At 39.2% G+C, this 19,918-nt stretch overlaps 1 protein-coding gene across 8 annotated transcripts in view; it reads left to right on the top strand.

Moving 5' to 3' along the window:
• Nucleotides 1-19,918, top strand: part of znf469 (zinc finger protein 469) — a 1,011,390-nt gene that overhangs the window by 877,766 nt on the left and 113,706 nt on the right. For 4 of the 8 annotated variants that reach the window (XM_087995825.1, XM_087995827.1, XM_087995826.1 and 1 more), the window contains one exon: nucleotides 7,386-7,457. The exons of the other annotated variants lie outside the window; for them this stretch is intronic. The gene's annotated coding sequence lies outside the window, so the exon portion shown is untranslated. The remainder of the gene's footprint in view (nucleotides 1-7,385; nucleotides 7,458-19,918) is intronic. 8 annotated transcript variants of the gene reach the window in all.

The raw sequence follows: 19,918 nt of genomic DNA, 5'->3' as shown, positions 1-19,918 counted from the left end.
CTTCAGTGGTCCAGGACATTCAGCCTCGGACCTTCGGGTGACCATCCTCCAAGGTGGACTTCGGGACAGAAGGCAGAGAAAAGTGGCCCAGCAGAGGCAGATAGCTAAGTTCAGTACCCATAGGGAGGGCCTCAACTGGGACTTTGGGTTCATGTCACATTACTGGTGACCACCATTGCACTATACACACACACAGATACTCCTACACACACACTCTCTCATACACACACAGGCACCCCTATACACACATACACATGGACACACATACACACAGACGCGCACACAGACATCCATACACACCCTTACAGACACACACACTCCCACACTCACACATGCACCCCATAACAGACTTAATACACTCTGCACTCACTGCACACACACACATATACTTCCTCACACTCACAACCCCCAACCCAAACAGACACACACACACAGACAGACAAAGACCCACATGCACACATATATTTAGTGGGGTGAATTTGTACTTGCAGGTTACATTGTACTTTGCTCAAAAACTGCATGCATTCATGTAGAACTCTGAGCTCAAAAACTGCATGAATTTATGTAAAACTCCATTATCTCACTTTTTAGATTAGAATCAATCTAAACATCATGGCATAGACAGAGAACACAGGAGGCCAACATCTTCAACATATTGTCTAGCTATCACCATTGTTAACAGCTAACCCGAGAATACAACCTTTTAAAAGAAGGTTTTGTGATTTACATTGGAAAAAAGTGAAACTATCACTGTATTCTAACAGATGAAAGGCTTAACAGATAATCAATTTTTCAATGTATAATTTCAGTTACATCACACTGTAAATTTTTGCTATAAATTCTGTGTGTTAGGATTGAACCCTCCACTACCACCTGATGAAGGAGCATCGCTCTGAAAGCTAGTGTGCTTCCAATTAAACCTGTTGGACTATAATCTGGTGCTGTGTGATTTTTAACTAGGGAGAGAATAGGCGGCCTTTGTGTGGAGCCATAGGAGATAGGGGAGATATAAAATGAGTATTTTGCACCAGTGTTTACTATGGAGATGGACATGGAAGATATAGAATGTAGTGAAATAGATGGTGACATTTTGAAGAATGTCCACATTACAGAGGAGGAAGTGTTGGATGTCTTGAAATGCATAAAAGTGGATAAATCCCCAGAACTTGATCAGGTGTACCCTAGAACTCTGTAGGAAGCTAAGGAAGTGTTTGCTGGGCCTCTTGCTGAGATATTTGTAATATCGATAGTCACAGGTAAGGTGCCAGAAGACTGGAGATTGGCTAACGTGGTGCCACTGTTTAAGAAAGATGGTAACGACAAGTTAGGGTACTATAGACCAGTGAGCCTGACGTCAGTGATGGGCAAGTTGTTGGAGGGAATCCTGAGGGATAGGATGTAAATGTATTTGGAAAGGCAAGGACTGATTAGGGATAGTCAGCATGGCTTTGTGTGTGGGAAGTCACGTCTCACAAACTTGATACAGTTTTTTGAAGAAGCAACAAAGAGGATTGATGAGCGCAGAGCAGTAAAGGTGATCTATATAGACTTCAGTAAGGCGCTTGGCAAGGTTTCCCATGGGAGACTGATTAGCAAGGTTAGATCTCACAGAATACAGAGAGAACTAGCCATTTGGATACAGAACTGGCTCAAAGGTAGAAGACAGAGGGTGGTGGTGGAAGGTTGTTTTTCAGACTGAAGGCCTGTGACCAGTGGAGTACCACAAGGATCAGTGCTGGGTCCCCTATTTTTCATCATTGATAGGAAAGATTTGGATGTGAGCATAAGAGGTACAGTTAGTAAGTTTGCAGATGACACCAAAATTGGAGGTATAGTGGACAGCAAAGAAGGTTACCTCAAATTACAACAGGATCTTGATCAGATGGGCCAGTGAAGTGAAACATGGCAGATGGAGTATAATTTAGATAACTGCGAGGTGCGGCATTTTGGGAAAGCAAATCTTAGCAGGATGTATACACTTAATGGTAATGTCCTAGGGAGTGTTGCTGAACAAAGAGACATTGGAGTGCGGGTTCATAGCTCCTTGAAAGTAGAGTTGCAGGTAGATAGGATAGTGAAGAAGGCGTTTGGTATACTTTCCTTTATGGTCAGAGTATTGAGTACAGGAGTTGGGAGTTCTTGTACTGGTTGTACAGAACATTGGTTAGGCCACTGTTGGAATATCGCATGCAGTTCTGGTCTCCTTCCTATCGGAAGGATGTTGTGAAACTTGAAAGGTTCAGAAAAGATTTACGGATGTTGCCAGGGTTGGAGAATTTGAGCTATAGGGAAATGTTGAATAGACTGTTTTCCCTGGAGCATTGGAGGCTGAGAGGTGGCCTTATAGAAGTTTATAAAATCATGAGGGGCATGGATAGGGTAAAGAGATAAGGTATTTTCCCTGGGTAAGGGGAGTCCAGAACTAGAGGGTGTAGGTTTAGGGTGAGAAGGGAATGATATAAAAGAGACCTAAAGGGCAACTTTTTCATGCAGAGGGTGGTACATGTGTGGAATGGGCTGTCAGAGGAAGTGGTGGAGGCTGGTACAATTGCAACATTTAAAAGGCATTTGGATGAGTATATAAACAGGAAGGGTTTTGGATGCTAGCAGGTGGGACTAGATTGGGTTGGGATATCTGGTCGGCATGGACAGTTTGGACTGAAGGGTCTGTTTCTGTGCTGTACATCTCTACGACTCTCTGACTCTATGCAGCAATTCAGTAAACTCGCATTTTTTAAAATCCATGGTATCATTTAATTGCATACTGATAACTTTTACAAATTAATCTTTTCAGTAGTCTGGTCAATATCAATCTCACGCAATTAAAACAGTAAGGTAATAAGTTAATGTTCTGTAACTATTCAGTCCCTGTCTAATCCACTGAATGAATAGTACTTAATTTGTTCTGATTTTAGTATATTTATTGTACATTTTATTTTGAACACAAACACTACTCTGCTAATCTGTTCTCTATAATTTTTTATACATTTTGAAACTCTTTATACAGTTAAAAACTTGTTTTCAGACAAAATCGTATCTGCACATATTTAGTCCGTAATCAAGGCGATGCTTGGGGAGAGTGGCAGTATTTAGGGAATTGAGGGTGAATAGATATGCTCCACTGAAATAACTCCAAAGAGGCTGCTTTCCAGTCACCAAGTCCCCCTTTATTTACATGTGCATAGTACTTGACACTGGTCTGGTTTTTCAGAGCCAGCTCTCTCTGAACTGAATGTCTAATACTCCTGTTTATATCTGTCAGCCATGACTCCCTGATTGGACTAGGTTATCAGCCGCTTAAGACTGAGATGGCAAAGTAGTACGCTTCAGCCAGAACTCTTCTGCTCTTCTTTGTCTTTCTTCTTTTGTTTGTTTTTCTTCACTTAGCCTGGATGATCTCTTGGCTCAGTGTGGCCGTACCTCGGCATGCGAGTGGTCCCTGCAAAGACCTGTTCCAGAAACAGTAGGAGGAGACTGCGGAGGCAGCAGCTTCTGCAGCAGCATCAGAGATGGTATTGTGGCCCAATGCGGGAAGAAGACGCAGTGAGGGAGGTCCCCCAGCATCTGTGGCAGCAGTGTCGAGAAGAGGCAGCTTGCTCCCAGAGAGCAAGATAAGCAGAAGGCTCATAAAAGACTGTGAACTTTTAACTTTAAGAAAGGGGAAAGTGAGGACTGCAGATGCTGGAGATCACAGTCAAGAGTGTAGTGCTGGAAAAGCACAAGTCATTCCTGATGAAGAGCTTATGCCTGAAATGTCAATTCTGTGCCTCGGATGCTGCCTGACCAGTTGTGCTTTTCCAGCACCACACTCTCAACTTAAAAATTTGCTCCATTATTTTTCTAGTTTATATTAGGTAGAACTTTAATGGTAACTATTACCTTATTTCTTTATTTTTCTACTTATTCTATGAAGGTAATGCTTAACTTTTTAAACTTTGTTTCTTTTACAACCTTGTATCAAAGCTTTTTGTACCTAAGGTGGCTCCGTGTGTGGTGACATTAAATACTTTTAACTGTATTTGTATTCTTCTATACTTGGAAACACATGACAGTAAAATCAAAATCTAAATCAATCAGGAAACTCATTGTAATGAGGTCAGCTAATTGCACCTCATAGAAAATCACTACATTCCTCCCCCTGTAAGTCCAAAGACATAGGCCTGTTCTTTTTCTTATAGTCTCTTCTGAGGCACTTTTGCACCAGGTCTGGTTCCTTCAACTCAACCTCAGATATGTACGGCATGTACTAGACCATAGCCCACCTCTTGTGCCCGGAGCATATTGGAAGAAATTCATACTCTTCTTCAGGCAATAAAGGTATCGAGGCTGTGACATCCACCTTGTCTGTCTCAGACTCTGAGGTTTCTTTGATGTTAGATCGAGGGGGTGAACCCACAAGTTCTGACAGCCTTTCCAGCTGTTCTGAGGGCCGGGTATTATTCCTGCTCCCTTTGTAAGTTTGCAGCTTTCATGTATTCCACATGAGTGTTCAGGACTACTTTAGCTACCCAAACTTTGTACATCACTCAACATGACCTCATGTCAACCATGCATCTTACCCATGCAGGGCCATTTCTTTGGTTTCGGCACCAAAGTCTGTCCCCTGAAGTAAACTATCTTGCTGACAGAGTCTCGTATCCGGCATTTGTGATCCTGATGCCATTTCACCCTCTCCCTAGAGGTCCGGAAAGATGAGATTTAACCTGGTGCGCAGACTCCTCCCCACTCGCAACTCTGCTGGAGCTATCCCTGTAGTTGCATGAGGAGTAGAACGGTAAACAAGTAGGAGCTGTGACAGTTTGGTATTAAGTAAAGCTGTAAGCTATTTCTGTAAGCCTGCCTTCATAGTTTGGACTGTTCTTTCCGACAGACTGTTGGATGATGATTGGTATGGAGTGGTTTTGTAACACTGATAAAGCCATGCTGTTATCAATCTCCATTAGAACTGGGTAACTATCTGACTGGTTCTGATTTGGATGTTGCTAAGCAATTTAGCTGGTCCAAGCCAGATGTAGGTGGGCTTTCCAAAGTGACCACTCTCCTGGATATTGGCCTACAGGTTTTCTTACTCAGTTCAGGTCTAGTGAGGCTTTTATGCTGTCCTGAGTCCACATAAAAGCAGAAACTACAACGGCATGCCGGCCCAGACCCTAAAGAAAATGTTAACCCATTTGGCTGAGGCTTAGGTTTGCTTTGAGGTTTTGTTGTGGACTGACCTGAAGTCCCTGTATTCAGGATATGTCTTGAGTCTTGCATTTGCCTTCAGTGGTTAGCACTGTTGCCTCACAGCGCCAGAGACCCGGGTTCAATTCCCGCCTCAGGCGACTGACTGTGGTGGAGTTTGCACAATCTCCCCGTGTCTGCGTGGGTTTCCTCCGGGTGCTCCGGTTTCCTCCCACAGTCCAAAAATGTGCAGGTCAGGTGAATTGGCCATGCTAAATTGTCCGTAGTGTTAGGTGCAGGGGTAAATGTAGGGGGGTGGGTGGCGGGTCGGTGGACTTGTTGGGCCGAAGGGCCTGTTTCCATATTGTAAGTAATCTAATCTAATCTAATCATGTAGTGTCCTGCAAGCTCAGTCAGCCTGGCGAGGGTGTCCAGTTCCATCGCCATGTCCTGTAACTCCACTTGCCGCATCTTCTAATGTCAAAGCCAGTTATAATGCTTGTTCGAAGTGCAGTTGGGTTTCAACTAGTAGGTGCTTTTGCACAGTTACATTATTAATCCCATGCACTAAATGGTCTCTCAGCATCTCATTAAGGGTTAAGCTACAGTCACACTGATCTTCCAGTCGTTGTAACCTCTTCCAAAAATCCCGAAATGGATTCCCCTGATTCTCAAACTGCCGAATAAAATCAGTAGCATCTCAGAATTAGAAGAGGTTTTGGTCATAATATTCCTTAACTAAATCCATCAATCTTGAAATTTTTAGTATCTGGTGCCTCAGGAAAAGTTCAGTAAAAATGCTGCAGATCCACAAGCTGTCGGGAGAATTATTTCTTTTTTTTTCCTCATCCTGGGCCCTGTCCTTGATGGCAGGATCAAATGAGTCATGTTTCCAAATAATGGCATTATTCCCGAAATGCTTACCCCAACTCACAGAAGACTTGCACGTGAATTTCTTCAGGAGCATTCTTTTTCTCTTGTCACAACTGAAATAGCTCCACAGAGTCCAGTATCCCATCACAAAGTCACCCTTTATTTACATGTGAAGAATCCTTGACACTGATCCAGCTCCCTCAGAGTCAGCTGTCAGAGTGAACAGAACCTTTGACACTTCTGCTTCCATCTCTCAGCCAGAGCTCCTGATTGTACCAGATTAACAGCTCCAATAAGAAACTCATATTTTGTGAGGTCCACTTGGCTGACCTTGTAACAATTACTGCACCACCCTGTTTTCCCCATCGATTTACTCATCCTCACATACCCATTATGTTTCCTTAATCATCTTCACACTAATGTGGTTAAAATTCAGAGCTAGGAGCAAAGACAGTTTTTCACTTGACCCAAGGATGCATCAGTTCAGCTTATGATTCAACAGGAGAAAATAGAACTTTTGAGTATTGCTGTGCTAATCATTTAGCAGGACTGCACAATATGAGGAAGTCCAGACAGATAATATTACCCTTTGAGTAGGAGTTGTGAAGTTGCCATGGTTTATGTCTTGTATCTTACTTGCAAGAAAATAGTTGACTTCCATTTAAATTATTTACTTTACGATATCAGGAGCATAATGTCTGCAAATTACACATATTGTGTCAAAATGAAACAGATGTAAGTTCTGTTCTTGCAGCTTATGAAGTTTAACTGCCTCCTATACAGAAGGCCTAAAGAAACAGGAAGGCATTGTTTATTTTCAGTGCACGTTGGGTTACAGGGAAAAGGCAGAAAGGTTGGGTTCAAGATTATCAGATCAGCCATGATCTCTCTGAATGATAATATTTGAAATGCTGCTGTTTTGTCCTTAGTTTGTATGTTTCTTTTGTTCACAGTCTGATTTGTAATGAAATTCAAACTTGAATCCTTCAGCAAATATATGACAACTAATACACAAACTTAGAATACCATTTACAATTTGAATGAATTTAAGTTAACAAATTCGTCATTTAAATGTATATCTTATTAAAATATTTGTTTCATCTCCTAGTTTAAGAGAGATGATCTTTGAGGAAAGATGATAACAATAGATGGGAGTAAAATATTTTGAAATGTGTGACAACCCCACATTGTTTGTCAACAGAAATCATGATAAAGCCATGTTTTCGAAAAAAAACCAATTTATTTTGTTTATCCATCTCTCAGCCAGAGCGATTAATTAATCTACTATGTGATCATTCAATCAAGTGGTGTATTTCAATTGAATTTACTTATGTTTTCTTCTTGCACAGAACTCTGTATACTTGGATCAAAGTGGAAATAAAATTGCCTATTGTTTTGCCAACAATTGCAAACTATTCAAGGTAATAATTGCATCGCCATTAAATGTGAAATGTTCACTCTAGCTTATACCATTAGAATTGCCCTATTCTTGAAATCTTAGAATTGTCAGGGTGTAGGCACATCATGTCAGAACCAGCTCTCTGAGCATTTTTACTTTGTGCCAGTCATCTTCCTTTTCCCTGTATCCCTGCACAGTATTTCTATTTAAATAAGCATCTCGTGTCCCCTTGAAGGTATCAATTGAATCTTGATGCTGCCATCACATTTCCAGGTTGCACATTCAAGACTCCAATCACTCACTGTGTGAAAAAAAACTTTTAACCTACCAACCAGTTATGCTACAATACATGTTTCTTCAATGCAAATTAGCTTTAACACAGTTGAAGAATTTAGACCATTATTTGTAGAATGCGAACTTTCCTTACCTGTGTTGGCTATAACGTGATTCTGACCCCATTAGTTTAAATGGAGCTGCTATTATGCGATCTTCTTATAATGTGGAATTGCACAAGAGCGGAACTATCACATTATATTAGAACCAACTGAATTTACTTCTTTTGCAAAACACTCTTAGATTCCTTTTATGAATGGGAATGCTTCTCCCTGTCCACTGTCCTCATGATTTTGAAAATTTAATCAAATCTCCCCTTAGCCTTTGCCTCTCCAAGGAAAGCAGTCCCGTCTTCTAAAATCTACCCTCATAACTGTAGTTTCTCATCCCAAGAACCATTCTTGTAAATCTATTCTGTACATTCTCCAATGTATTCACATCCTTCCTGAAGACCAGAATACTGTATCTTTGGTTATCATCCCTCTCTACCTATCCTGCCACCTTTAATGATTTATGGACATGCACAACCAGGTGACTTTGCTCGTGCACATTCTTTAGAGTAATACTTTTTCATATCCTCTCTATGTTCTTGGTACCAAAACATATCATTTCACATTTCTCTATATTGAACTTCATCTGCCACCTATTTTCCCCATTAATGTCCATTTGAAGTTCTACACTGTCCGTTTCACAATTTAACAATATATCCTCCACAGTTTACAATACCCCAATATTTTCTGTCCTCCACTGACTTTGAAATTGTCACATCCATGCCTAGATCTACATCATTTATATGTATAAGGAAAAGCAAGGGTCCCAATACCAGCCCTGGGCGAGCTCCATAGAAAACCTTCCAGCTCAAAAAATACGCTTTAACCATTATTCACTGTTTTGTTTCTCTTGACCAGTTTAGAATCCATTGCGGCTCTCCCTTTTATTCTGACTTATAACTTTCCTCACAAGTCTGTTGTGTGGCAAATGTAAACATAAAAGCTTCACACTTTATTTTGAAGTTGTCCAACAGATTAAAGTATAAAAGCAGCCGGGCATAAGGACAGAAAATTGCCAACGTTCACATTTGAATGGTTGAAAATCACTAAGAAGTAATCATTGTTGTGGAAATGCATGAACCCTTCCTTCCAGTGTTGCCAGTGGGTACTGTAGATCTCTTTTGTTTATATTGTGATTAATATCAAGCAAATTTTGCATGCATGTTGCATCCATAGGTTTTAATCCCTGTTCACAGCCATGTTTTACCCAGTATATCCACTTAAGCACTCTTCCAGCAGTCTATCTTGAGTTATGCAGTTATGTAAACAAATCAGTAACAATCAATGCAGTACAAATTTGTGTCAAAGGGATAAAACACATTCTGTCAAGATTTTATGGAATAAACATGGTAAGCATGAGAAAAACTTTGAATAATGCGGCTTCTGGACACATTCTACAATTTTTGATATATGTATGAACAGTATTAGTCAGTGGTTAATTGACAATGGAAGTAATTGGAGCATACAAAGTTGTATTGAGGCTTCACAATGAAATGTTTATAATTGAAATATCTGTCAGTCATGGCTAGAAAGGCAGAATTACAGGATGCTCCAGAAATAATATTTAAATAATATTGGAAAAAAATAATTAAAGTATCAAAAATCAAATTAGTTTTTTTTGGATAATAGTGTGGATCCCATTAGAAATAAACTTTGCACCTTTAGCACTCACTCCTGTCTTTGGAGATGCCTACATTAACCACTACAGGAAACCACACTTAGTTTTAACTTCGGCATTCCTGTTTCAACAGAAAAGATGAAATGCTGCACCATAGATCTTGTTTTAATATGTTGTGTTACACTGCAGTGTAACTATTTGTTTTTGACATATTGGAGGCTTACATTGGGGCTAATTTTGAGTTGCATTATAGCCAATTCTAAAGGTGTTCTTGACATTTGTTGATTTTTTTTGTATTAGCATATATGATTCTGCAATATCCACCTCCATAGATGTTTCCATGGAAGTAAAACTGTACTGACAGGATTTATTGACAACAGGCATGGTGTATCCCATTATAAGTAAGAGCCAGCCTTTGCTTAGTTGGTAGTACACAAACCACCTGAGTCCCCAAAAGGTAGTACACAGGTACAAAGAGTGATTAGGAAGGCAATTTTTGTTTTGCAAGGGATGCTTTGAAAGTAGGGATGCTTTCTAGAGTTGTTCAGAACGTTGGTGAGACCACATCTATACAACTATTTATAGTTTGGGGAATATCAATGCAGTAGAAACAGTCTAATTTGACTGATTCTTTGGAATGGTGTAGAGCAGGTAAGACAGGGACATTGAATATTTTTAAGGCAGTGGTAGGTAGATTGTTGACAAGCAAGGCAATGAAATAATATATGGAGTACCAGGAAATATGGACTTGAGACCCACATTCAGAGTAGCCATGGACTTATTGTATGGCAGAGCAGACTCAGTAGACTGAATTTCCTACTCCTGCTCCAAATCCATACTTATACAGTATGTGGTTAAAGTTCCTGTATAGAGTTCTGACCACATCTGTCTCTTCTGTATTAAGGTAGTGCTACAATGTCAGAGACATTAGCATTTAGATGAAATTATTAAGTAAAAGCCTCGCCTACTCCATCTAATTAAAAGATCTGATGATTTGTTAAGGAAGGACAGAAATGTTTATCTCAGTGTCCTAAATAACATTAATTCATCAACATATATTGCTGTAACAGATTATCTATTGTAACATTGCAGTTTGTGAGAACTGTGTGCAAATTGTGCTATACTTCCTGCATTGCGACAGTACTGTAATGACACTTTCTTAGCCATAAATTGTTCATGGATGTCAAGAGTTTGTAAAAGGCACTACATAAATGCAAGTTGCTTTTGAGGAAGAAATCACAATCCTTCCCTTGTCTAAGGGTACATTTGAAGTACTGTATACAATTCTGGTTGCCATACTTCAGGAAGGATATTATTAAACTGGAAAGGATGCAAAAAAGATTGACAAGGATGTTACCGAGACAGGAGAGTTTGAGTTATGAGGAGAGGCTGGATAGGTTGGGACTTTTTCCCTCAGGGGTGTAGGAGGCTGAGGAGGTGACTTTATAGAAGTTTATAAAGTTTAGAAAAGGTTTAGAGGGATATGGACCAATGCAGGCAAATGGGACCTGGTCAGCATGGACGAGTTGGGCCAAAGAGTTTCTGTGCTATGTGACTCTATGACTCCTTATGGTATCAACCCACTATGGGAAAGCGCTTGTCCTGATTATGTTTATGAAGATGTGGGTGTACTGTACCTTCAAGAAAGTTAAAAGCTAGCAGAACTACCTGACAGCACCAAATGTTCTGAACACGTTATAATGTAACATGTGGTCCAGCAGCTAGGGTAGCTGGTTGCCTAAAGATGACAAAACAAATTTGAATTAGGCCAATCAGTTTAAATTATACCCAAAAAAATGCCAAACTCCAATCAAGTTTGAATTTAGTATATTGACAATCTTAAAAGCCAGTGACACCATCTGATGCTTTGGGGGCATGAGACCAGGGAAAATTGAACAGTTGATAGAGAACTGCCAAGTCACCAACAACTGCCAACTGCCTGGAGAATAGCTCTCTTAAAGGTACCTTTATCAATCAATGACCTGTGAAACAGAAATCCTCAAAAAGAAGAAAAGAAGACAGAGGAAGATCCAAAGAGAAAATTCATCAGCTGGCTAGTTTTGAAATTTGAGTTTTTAGTAAATCAGATTAATATTGTAGAAAGGGAAGGTAAAAGATAGGGTAGAGAAGGGAGTTGTAAAGAGTTGTTCTCTGTTATACTTCAAGGAATAAAGTTGTTAATTTTTATTTTAAATAGTGACCTTTGAGTGAGTTCTTGGCCTCTTAAATTTTCACAACCGCACGGGGTAAATCTTTTATGTGTTACAGTTTAAATTAGCGGGGGGTGGGGGGGGATGTTTATCCTGTGTCATAACAATTAGTATTACTGGATGCATTGTAGAAAAATTGCTTTTATGATAATCATGATTTTGGGGCATAATCCTGAGGTTACATTTAACAATTCAGTCCATTAACTTGATTTGTTTTTGAACCCATGTTGACAGTTCCTAACATTGGCTTAGCTATTCTGTAATCAGTCAGAGGGCATTGCAGCTATCTCAATGTGAAGCATTGACTTGCAATCTCACAATGTAAGATAAATATTCTCTAGAACTAAATTGCTGCTTGAATACGTTAATACAGTCAAACCCATTATATGCAAGGAGAACAAAGAATTATGGTTTTTGTAAGTAAATACTTAAGTTGACTGCATCCAACAAATTGTCTGTTATGGCTGAAACACACTTGGAAAAATTCTTCAGCCACTGACTTAATTCCACTTAAACATTAAAATATAATCATATTTTTACTTCTACAATTTTAAACAATGAATAATGTTCTGTCCTTTTGTATATGCGTTGGGTTATAATTTACATATTTAGTTAGCTAAGGTTTCCAATTATTGGATAATTGAAAATTATTCCTAGATGAATGATGGCTTGCTCAAAAATAACATAATTAATTTGCATCATATCCAAATTTGAGTTCTTGTTTTCTCTCCTTAAAATTGACTTCAGTACTCACCTAACTTCACCTAACTCTGTTCTATTCCCTCTACCTGAATAATTGACTGTTGTGATTTGCCCAGAAAAATGTATGCTTTATTACAGCAATACAAATAAATTGCTTGAATACTCAATTTTAGCAATTAAATTCATTAACAGTGGATCTATGAATTTGATATCCCAGGTCAAATGTTATTGTGGACCTCAGCAAATCTTTGCCCATACTATTCAGAAATTATTGTAATTTCCTCAGATAGACTAATGTTTAATAAATGTTTATGACTACTACACTTTGTCCACATTACCAAAATTAGTTATGAGTTAAACAGTTAGAATAGGTTAAAAACTCTGAACTGGAATTAATTAAAGTTTAGCAGTTCTAATTCTCTCATTATCAATAGGCTATTATAAACCTACGACTATTGACAGAATTGACTCATTTGACTGTAAAGTTTACATCATTCTGCATTTAAAAGAGTAATTGAATTAATAGGTGCAACATTTGTTTATTTCCTGAAATATACACATTAAATTTTGTTGCGCCATTTCTGATTCAGCGATGGCATTGAATAACATAACAAATTATCCTGCTTCTTTCAAGAAACCCTCTAGTTTTAAAAATGGCTTCGCAATTATTTTGGCCTTTTAGCCCTTTGTTTTTACTTTCAATCTTTCTATAGCAAGCATTATCTTGAAATAGCAGTGGAAGAAAGATTTATTAGCAAACTGAAGATTAAATACCTTGGGGGTTATTCTATTGACTGTCTGGACAATGTAATAGATAGGACAGACACCTAAATGAAGGAAGAGCATTCCACTGCACCATATCAATACAGGTTGACAATATCTTATGATGCACAAGCTAAGCCAGCCAGCAAGAATTGAAGTCTGGGAAGTGAAGGCCTATCATGTCATGAAGAGTAACCTTGTGCTGCAAATTATTGATGTGAAATTTGGAGTAGCATGACTGCCACCACAAAAAAGTATTTTGATATTATCCTTTTGGCACACCTCCCTCTTGGTTGCCAGGTTTTAGTAAGCAGAACATCTGTGGTGCTTTTCTCCACCCTGTAGGGTCTCAAAATTACAGCAAATCAAGTAGGGGGAGCTGGCCTGTTACTTTGTAAAGGTCACAGAATAGCTGCAGATCAAGTCTGCCCAACCTGTTTTGCATAGACAACCCATATTTAATTTTTATCTGTCATTTGGGGAATCAGCATATTTCAAAACAAATAAAGCTTCACAACTGTAAACATGAATATCAGGGAAATTAAAGCAATACCAAAACAATGAATTTCATTTAATGCATTTAAATGAATAATTAATAAACATGACCATTGAAAAGCGTCAGTCAGTAAAACAGAGAGATGTTGCTTATATCATATTATCACTGGACTTGTAAACCAGAGATCTAGGCGAATGCTCTCTGGACATGGGTTTGAATCCCACCAGAGCAGATAGTGATATTTAAGTTTTATAAATCCAGATGTTTTTTAAAAATTGTTATTCTAATGGCTAACCGACCAAACATCTTTTATGTCCTTTTAGTGAAGAAGTAATTCTTTATAGAAAAAGGTTAGTCCCAAGACTTGATCACCAGGGAAGGGTGGGTTCTTGCTGAGCAGAGGAGTTGGATTTAAATAGCACTTACCTTGATTCTCTTGTGAGACATATTTCAACCGATGGCCGCTGTGGAATTCACTAAAAACTGGGTTTGAAACTGCTTGCCTTTTGGTATTTTCTCACCTCTCAGCTTGTTTTGTGGAAAGATTTGTGGGGAGGGAACCTATGTATCCATCTCAGCAGCTACTCGCTCATCTCACAGGCAGCATCTCTTTGTATCTCCAGTCATCATTAGGGCTGTGGGGTCTGTCCTTCCTGTCTGTTGTCCATCTCAATGGAGCATTGATTTGCTGTTGCCAAAATGGTGATGCCCAGAAAAATTGACTTTTATAAGACCTTTGAATATTTTAACTGACTTCCTGGTGGCAGGAAGCATGGCTGAAGCTGGTTCCCATCATTGGTAAATTTTTCCCTATTATTCAGTGCCTAGGAAATCAAAGAAACAGATTGCACTCAAGCATCTGTTGATGTTGTTAAGGCATAGGATTGACTCTCATTTATTGACACTCCTCTCTCCTTCACAGTGGTATGAGTCCCATTCCACATTCCCACACAATGTCACACCGTGGTGGCCCAGTTCTCTTTGGACCCACTGCTCCCATGATGACCTGGCTCTCCCATGGCGATCCCAAATCTCATTTCATAGCCCCTGCCACTGAAATTGTTGCTGAATGCAGTAGCCTGTTAGTTCTCTGGATTAATATTTCTAAATCATGTATGTTTTCAAGTATCATTTACCATAAAATAATGTGGAGAAAGGTTTTTATTGTTTCTAAATGTAGAAAAGCCTGAAAACCTCAAGTTGTGTTTGAAAACAGTTTGTTATTTACAGTCTATAAACAAATGATAATAGATTTCCCAAGTATATTTTCATGAAGGTGGTACTTTAAACAAGGATGTTTGACTGTGAATTAAATCGCAGGTAATTGACAAACCCTGTTCAGATTTAAACCTTATTAACAACTGTATTTACAAGCCCGGTAAAATGAGTTGCTTCAGATAACAGTTGGCCTTCAGGTCAATGGAACATACTCCCCTATGGCTCAAATTTACACAATTAGTAAGTAAGCACCATAGGTTGGGAAGGCCCCATGTTCAATACACCACTTGATTGAATTAGATCTGAACTGAATGGTAATAAACGTGCCTGAATTCCTGATTATAAGAATCAAATATAAAGCAGCCAGGTTTGCTTTATACTCAGCTTCAAAAAGTAAGTGAAGCTGAGTAAGAGTAGGACTGGATATGGTTGTATTTTCCAGCTGTCATTGTATCCCACACCTAACACTGTTTCAAATGAAGGGCTTTTGCCCGAAACATCGATTTCGCTGCTGCTTGGATGCTGCCTGAACTGCTGTGCTCTTCCAGCACCACTAATCCAGAAACTGTTTCAAATGACCTAGTCAGGTTCACTGACTGAATGTGAATTCATAGTCACATAGCACAGGTACTTAGATCACCAATGGAGCTATTAGAAAATCAATAAGCAGAAAAATATTTTTAAAAATCGAGACTATGAAACATCACTTTGTGATAGGTAACTTTATAACTTTAACCTCTTTCAACCAGCTAGATCACTCTTGCAAGGGATATTAGGAATTAAGAAACATAAAAGTATTGTAGATGGAATTTTATTTTTAAATTTGGAAACAATTTGAAAACATGTAATTTAAAAATAAGTATTCCAGAGTAATCCAAGGAATTCAGTCAGGAATTCTCACTGCTCAGACATTTAATTTCACTGGAAAATAAAATGAAATTTTATTGAATAATTAATTAAATATCATAAAATGGAACTGAATAAATCACAGAACCAACTTGTTCCTTTCCAAACAAAACCATGTCACGTATCTTAAAACGTCCACTATGAGCTGAAATAAGCCTGACTCTTTATAAATCATTAGTGCAGTCACATCAGAATTTGTGCATTAGAATTTGATTTTGGTATAGAAAGGATATTGCAGCTATCCAAACAGACCTCACCACCAAGGATGACCTGCTGCCTGACCTGCTGCGCTTTTCCAACAACACATTTTTCAGCATATTACAGCTATTGAAAGGATGAAATTAAAATAAAGGTTCAGAGGCAATGTGGTTGCTATATTTGTACATTTAAGGTAGCAGAAATGTAGACCATGATGAATTGGTTGAGAACAATAGAACTAGCCAAAGAAAGTGGCCTGTGATTGGTAGAAAGTTCAAAGTTAGACCTGCTTGCTGATTGTAAAATGGGCAAGGAACTACCTTCAGTTTTGTAAGGAAGCTGGAAGAAATAATCTCCAAGCACATGTAGCCACCATCGGACTTTCCAAATGGTTATGGTGCAGGTTCTTCATAGGATCCTGGAACAAAGACATCAGAAGTTAAACTTTGAATTGTGGGTTGGATGTGGGAGGCAGGGAAGGGATTGGTTGGCTTTTAGTGACAACGCCCTTGCCAATGTAAATACAGATTGCCTTGAAGACTGCTGAGAAACCCAGCAGCGTTTGTTGGGTAGCCTTAACATGTGATCCCATTTAACCACTGATAAGTTTTGGTGGACTCGGGAATAATGGGTTCCAAATGGATCATTAATGACTAGACTCAAAATAATGAGATTGTCTCCAGCAGAACTTGCATGGATAACCAAATTCACAAAGGTTGCATATGCAAACAGAAGGACTTGACTGTAGACACAGAAAAATCAAGATTGCAAGTTGATAAATCACTTGGATTACAAAAACAATGTGCCAGATTGTTAAACAGGTAACTGTAGATGAAGCAGATACATTTGTGGTTATCTTTCAAAATTCTATATATTCTGGAATGGTTCCTGCAGAGTAGCAATTCTAAGCCCACTATTTCACAAGGAAGGTATAGGGGAAATGGATAACTTATTTCTTGTCAGCAGTGAGAAAAATGTTGGAATCTATTATATTGTATATAATAGCTAGACACTGAGAAAGTAATGAGCATCAGCATGGATTAGTGAAAAGGAAATCATATTTGACAGGATCACAACGTCATTATAGTCTTACCAGACGATAGGGATGCTGTCTCATTAGCCAGCAATGATTGGTGGTGATTTAATCTGAGGGTTACCTCATCTCGAGTGAGGTGAGAGGTTGAGAAAGAAAATCTTTTGTTGTCAGCCAGTGTGGGGATTGAACCCATGCTGTTAGCACCACATTTCTGCAAGTCAACTGTCCAGCCAATTGAGTTAGACTGACCCCAATGGAGAACTAATAGATGTGATGCATTTGGATTTTTGGAAAGTCTTTGATAAAATCCCACACCAGTAAACAAAATTGCAGCACATGAGATTCAGCATAAAACACTGATATAGGTAGAGAATTAATTAATTGACAATAAAGAAGAGAATAAGAATTAATGAGTTATTCTCAGGATGACAAGTTGTTGCTAGTGGGATACTACACAAATTAGTGCTTTGGCTATAACTGCCTGCAGAAGTTGTTTAAAAGTGGGGATCAAACGTAATACTTCCAGTTTTGGTATTAAGACGAAGCTAGGTGGGCATGCAAGTTATGTGAAGTGAATAAGTATGGAGTGTTTTACTTTGTTAGAAAACAGAATATTTCTTAAAGATTCAGCAGTGTTGTGCATTAGGACCAAAGTGTCCTTGATTGTAACTTTATTAAAAGTTATCATGTAGTTCCAGCAAGCAATTAGGAAAACCAATGATATGTTGACCTTTGTTGCAATAGGGGATTTGCATGTTGAGGTAAAGATGATTCACCAGCTTCCAAAAATAAGTTTATTTGGTTCCAGCAAGCAATTAGGAAAGCAAATGGTGTGTTGACCTTTGTTGCTGTAGAGGATTTGAATATTGCGGTCAACATGATTCACTTGCTTTATATAGTTTTTTGGTGAGACCGCACCTGAATATCTTGTACAAGTTTGGTCTCCTTATCTAAGGAGGGATATACTTTCCATAGAGGAAGTGCAACAGAGGTTCACTATACTAATCCCTGGATTGGTGGGATTATTTTATGAGGAGAGATTGAGGAAAATGAGCCTGAACTTTCTAGAGGTTTGAAGAATGCGAGGTGATTGCAGTGAAACTTACAGAATTCTTAATGGCATGGAATGTTTCCTCTCACTGGTGAGTCTAGAATTGAGGAGGAGTTTCTCTCCCCCACAGGACTGTAGAAGCTTAATCAGTGAGTATATTCAAGTCAGGAATCCATTGTTTTCTGGATACTAATGACATTAAGGAGTATGGGGATGATGTAAGAAAATATCATTGAGGTAGATTTGCAGCCATGATCTAATTGAACAACGGATCAGGTTTGTTATGGAATAGCCTTTCCCTGCTCCTATGTTGCCCACTACTTCAGTGAATAAATGATATATTTGTGAACAGACATTGCTGAAAAACAATGGAAGCATATGTTATTAAATCATTCAAATGCAATTCAAATATCTATCTTTCAGAAAGTAATAGTTTAAGATCAGGGTACAAGTAATTTAGCATCATATATAACATTGTAATTTTCCATATTTTGGCAAAGTTTAAGTTTTAGAGAGTTTCATGGACGGCTTTTCTCTTTGAGCCCTGGTGATTTTCCATGCAATTCTCCGCTGCTCAACTTATAAATACATATCAGGCTCCCGTGATGCTACTTCTGCATAGTCTTGTGCTCAGGGCAGTGAAAGTGCTCACCATTGCTGGGATGTTATGACATTCACACTGTGAATGTCATGTTTAAACACCAGTTGTACATCATTTCAAATGCTGCAAGCTATGAATTCCACTTAATGTTTTGCTATGCAATTCCAAATGACACAGCTGAGAGAGGCAAGTTAGCATCTTGCATACTGGGATTTGGAAGTCCTGGTAGATAAGGTATTGCAGAAGGCAGCTATCCTCTGTTTTCCCAGAATGGCTAGATGGGATCTCGGCGCCAGGTGCTGCCAACTTGGCCTGAAGTAGACATTTAGGTTCCTACTGTATCCACTGTTGGGAGGAACCAATAGCCATGAATAGGCTAATATATTTCAGTGCAATGCAAGGTGCATGCTACCATCTTTTTTTCTGCTACCTCACACTCACTCTAACTCTGCTATTGCACCAACCCATCACTAAGGTCCATGATCTAATACTCTCGTGCACGCAATTAAACTGAATGCAGCATCTTCTCTCAATGGCTCTCACCTACCTCCATCTCCCAAATTACTAACCCTTCATGACTTTTGCACTTCCTACTCACTCAGTCCAGACACCTCATCATCATTCCTGACTGAGGAGAGATGATAGTCCTCCTGTGCTAGACTAAAGACCACCCCCTTAGATTTCCTGACATGTACATTTGGTTGAAGTATGTGCAGTCTGTTTGCTGCATGAGCCTCTGGTCCAAGCTACAGGTGTGACTTAGACATAGATTTAGATTAGATTCCCTTCAGTGTGGAAACAGGCCCTTCAGCCCAATAGGTCCATACCGACCCTCCGAAGAGTAACGCATCCACACCCATTACCCTCTGACTAATGCACATGACACTCTGGGCAATTTAGCATGGCCAATTCACCTGACCTGCACATTTTTGGACTGTGGAAGGAAACCAGAGCACCTGGAGGAAACCCACGCAGACACGGGGAGAATGTGCAAACTCTACACAGACAGTTGCTGGAATCAAACTCGGGTCCCTGATGCTGTGAGGTATCAGTGCTAACCACTGAGCCACCGTGCCACCCAATGGCACAGTGCCATATAGCCACACGTCCACTTGACTGTTCAGTGCTAGTAAGTATGACAAGCTGCCTGGCTTTCTGTCTGTGCTAGAAGGCAAGGCAAAGGAGAGATGCTGTGAATGTCAAAATAAGTGAGTGAAAAGAAAGCACGTTAAGAGACCTGAGATGTACTCTATTCTGATGCATGAGTTGGGTGCCTAAACCTGACTGCAAAATGGCAATGTA

The sequence above is a fragment of the Chiloscyllium plagiosum genome, unplaced genomic scaffold (assembly GCF_037043375.1).
Source record: "Chiloscyllium plagiosum isolate Xiang-an unplaced genomic scaffold, Cpla_swu_hap1 HiC_scaffold_17, whole genome shotgun sequence".
In the NCBI taxonomy this organism is placed as follows: Eukaryota; Metazoa; Chordata; class Chondrichthyes; order Orectolobiformes; family Hemiscylliidae; genus Chiloscyllium; species Chiloscyllium plagiosum.
The sequence above is the reverse complement of the archived record's forward strand: the minus strand, read 5'-3'. Positions and strand labels throughout refer to the sequence as shown.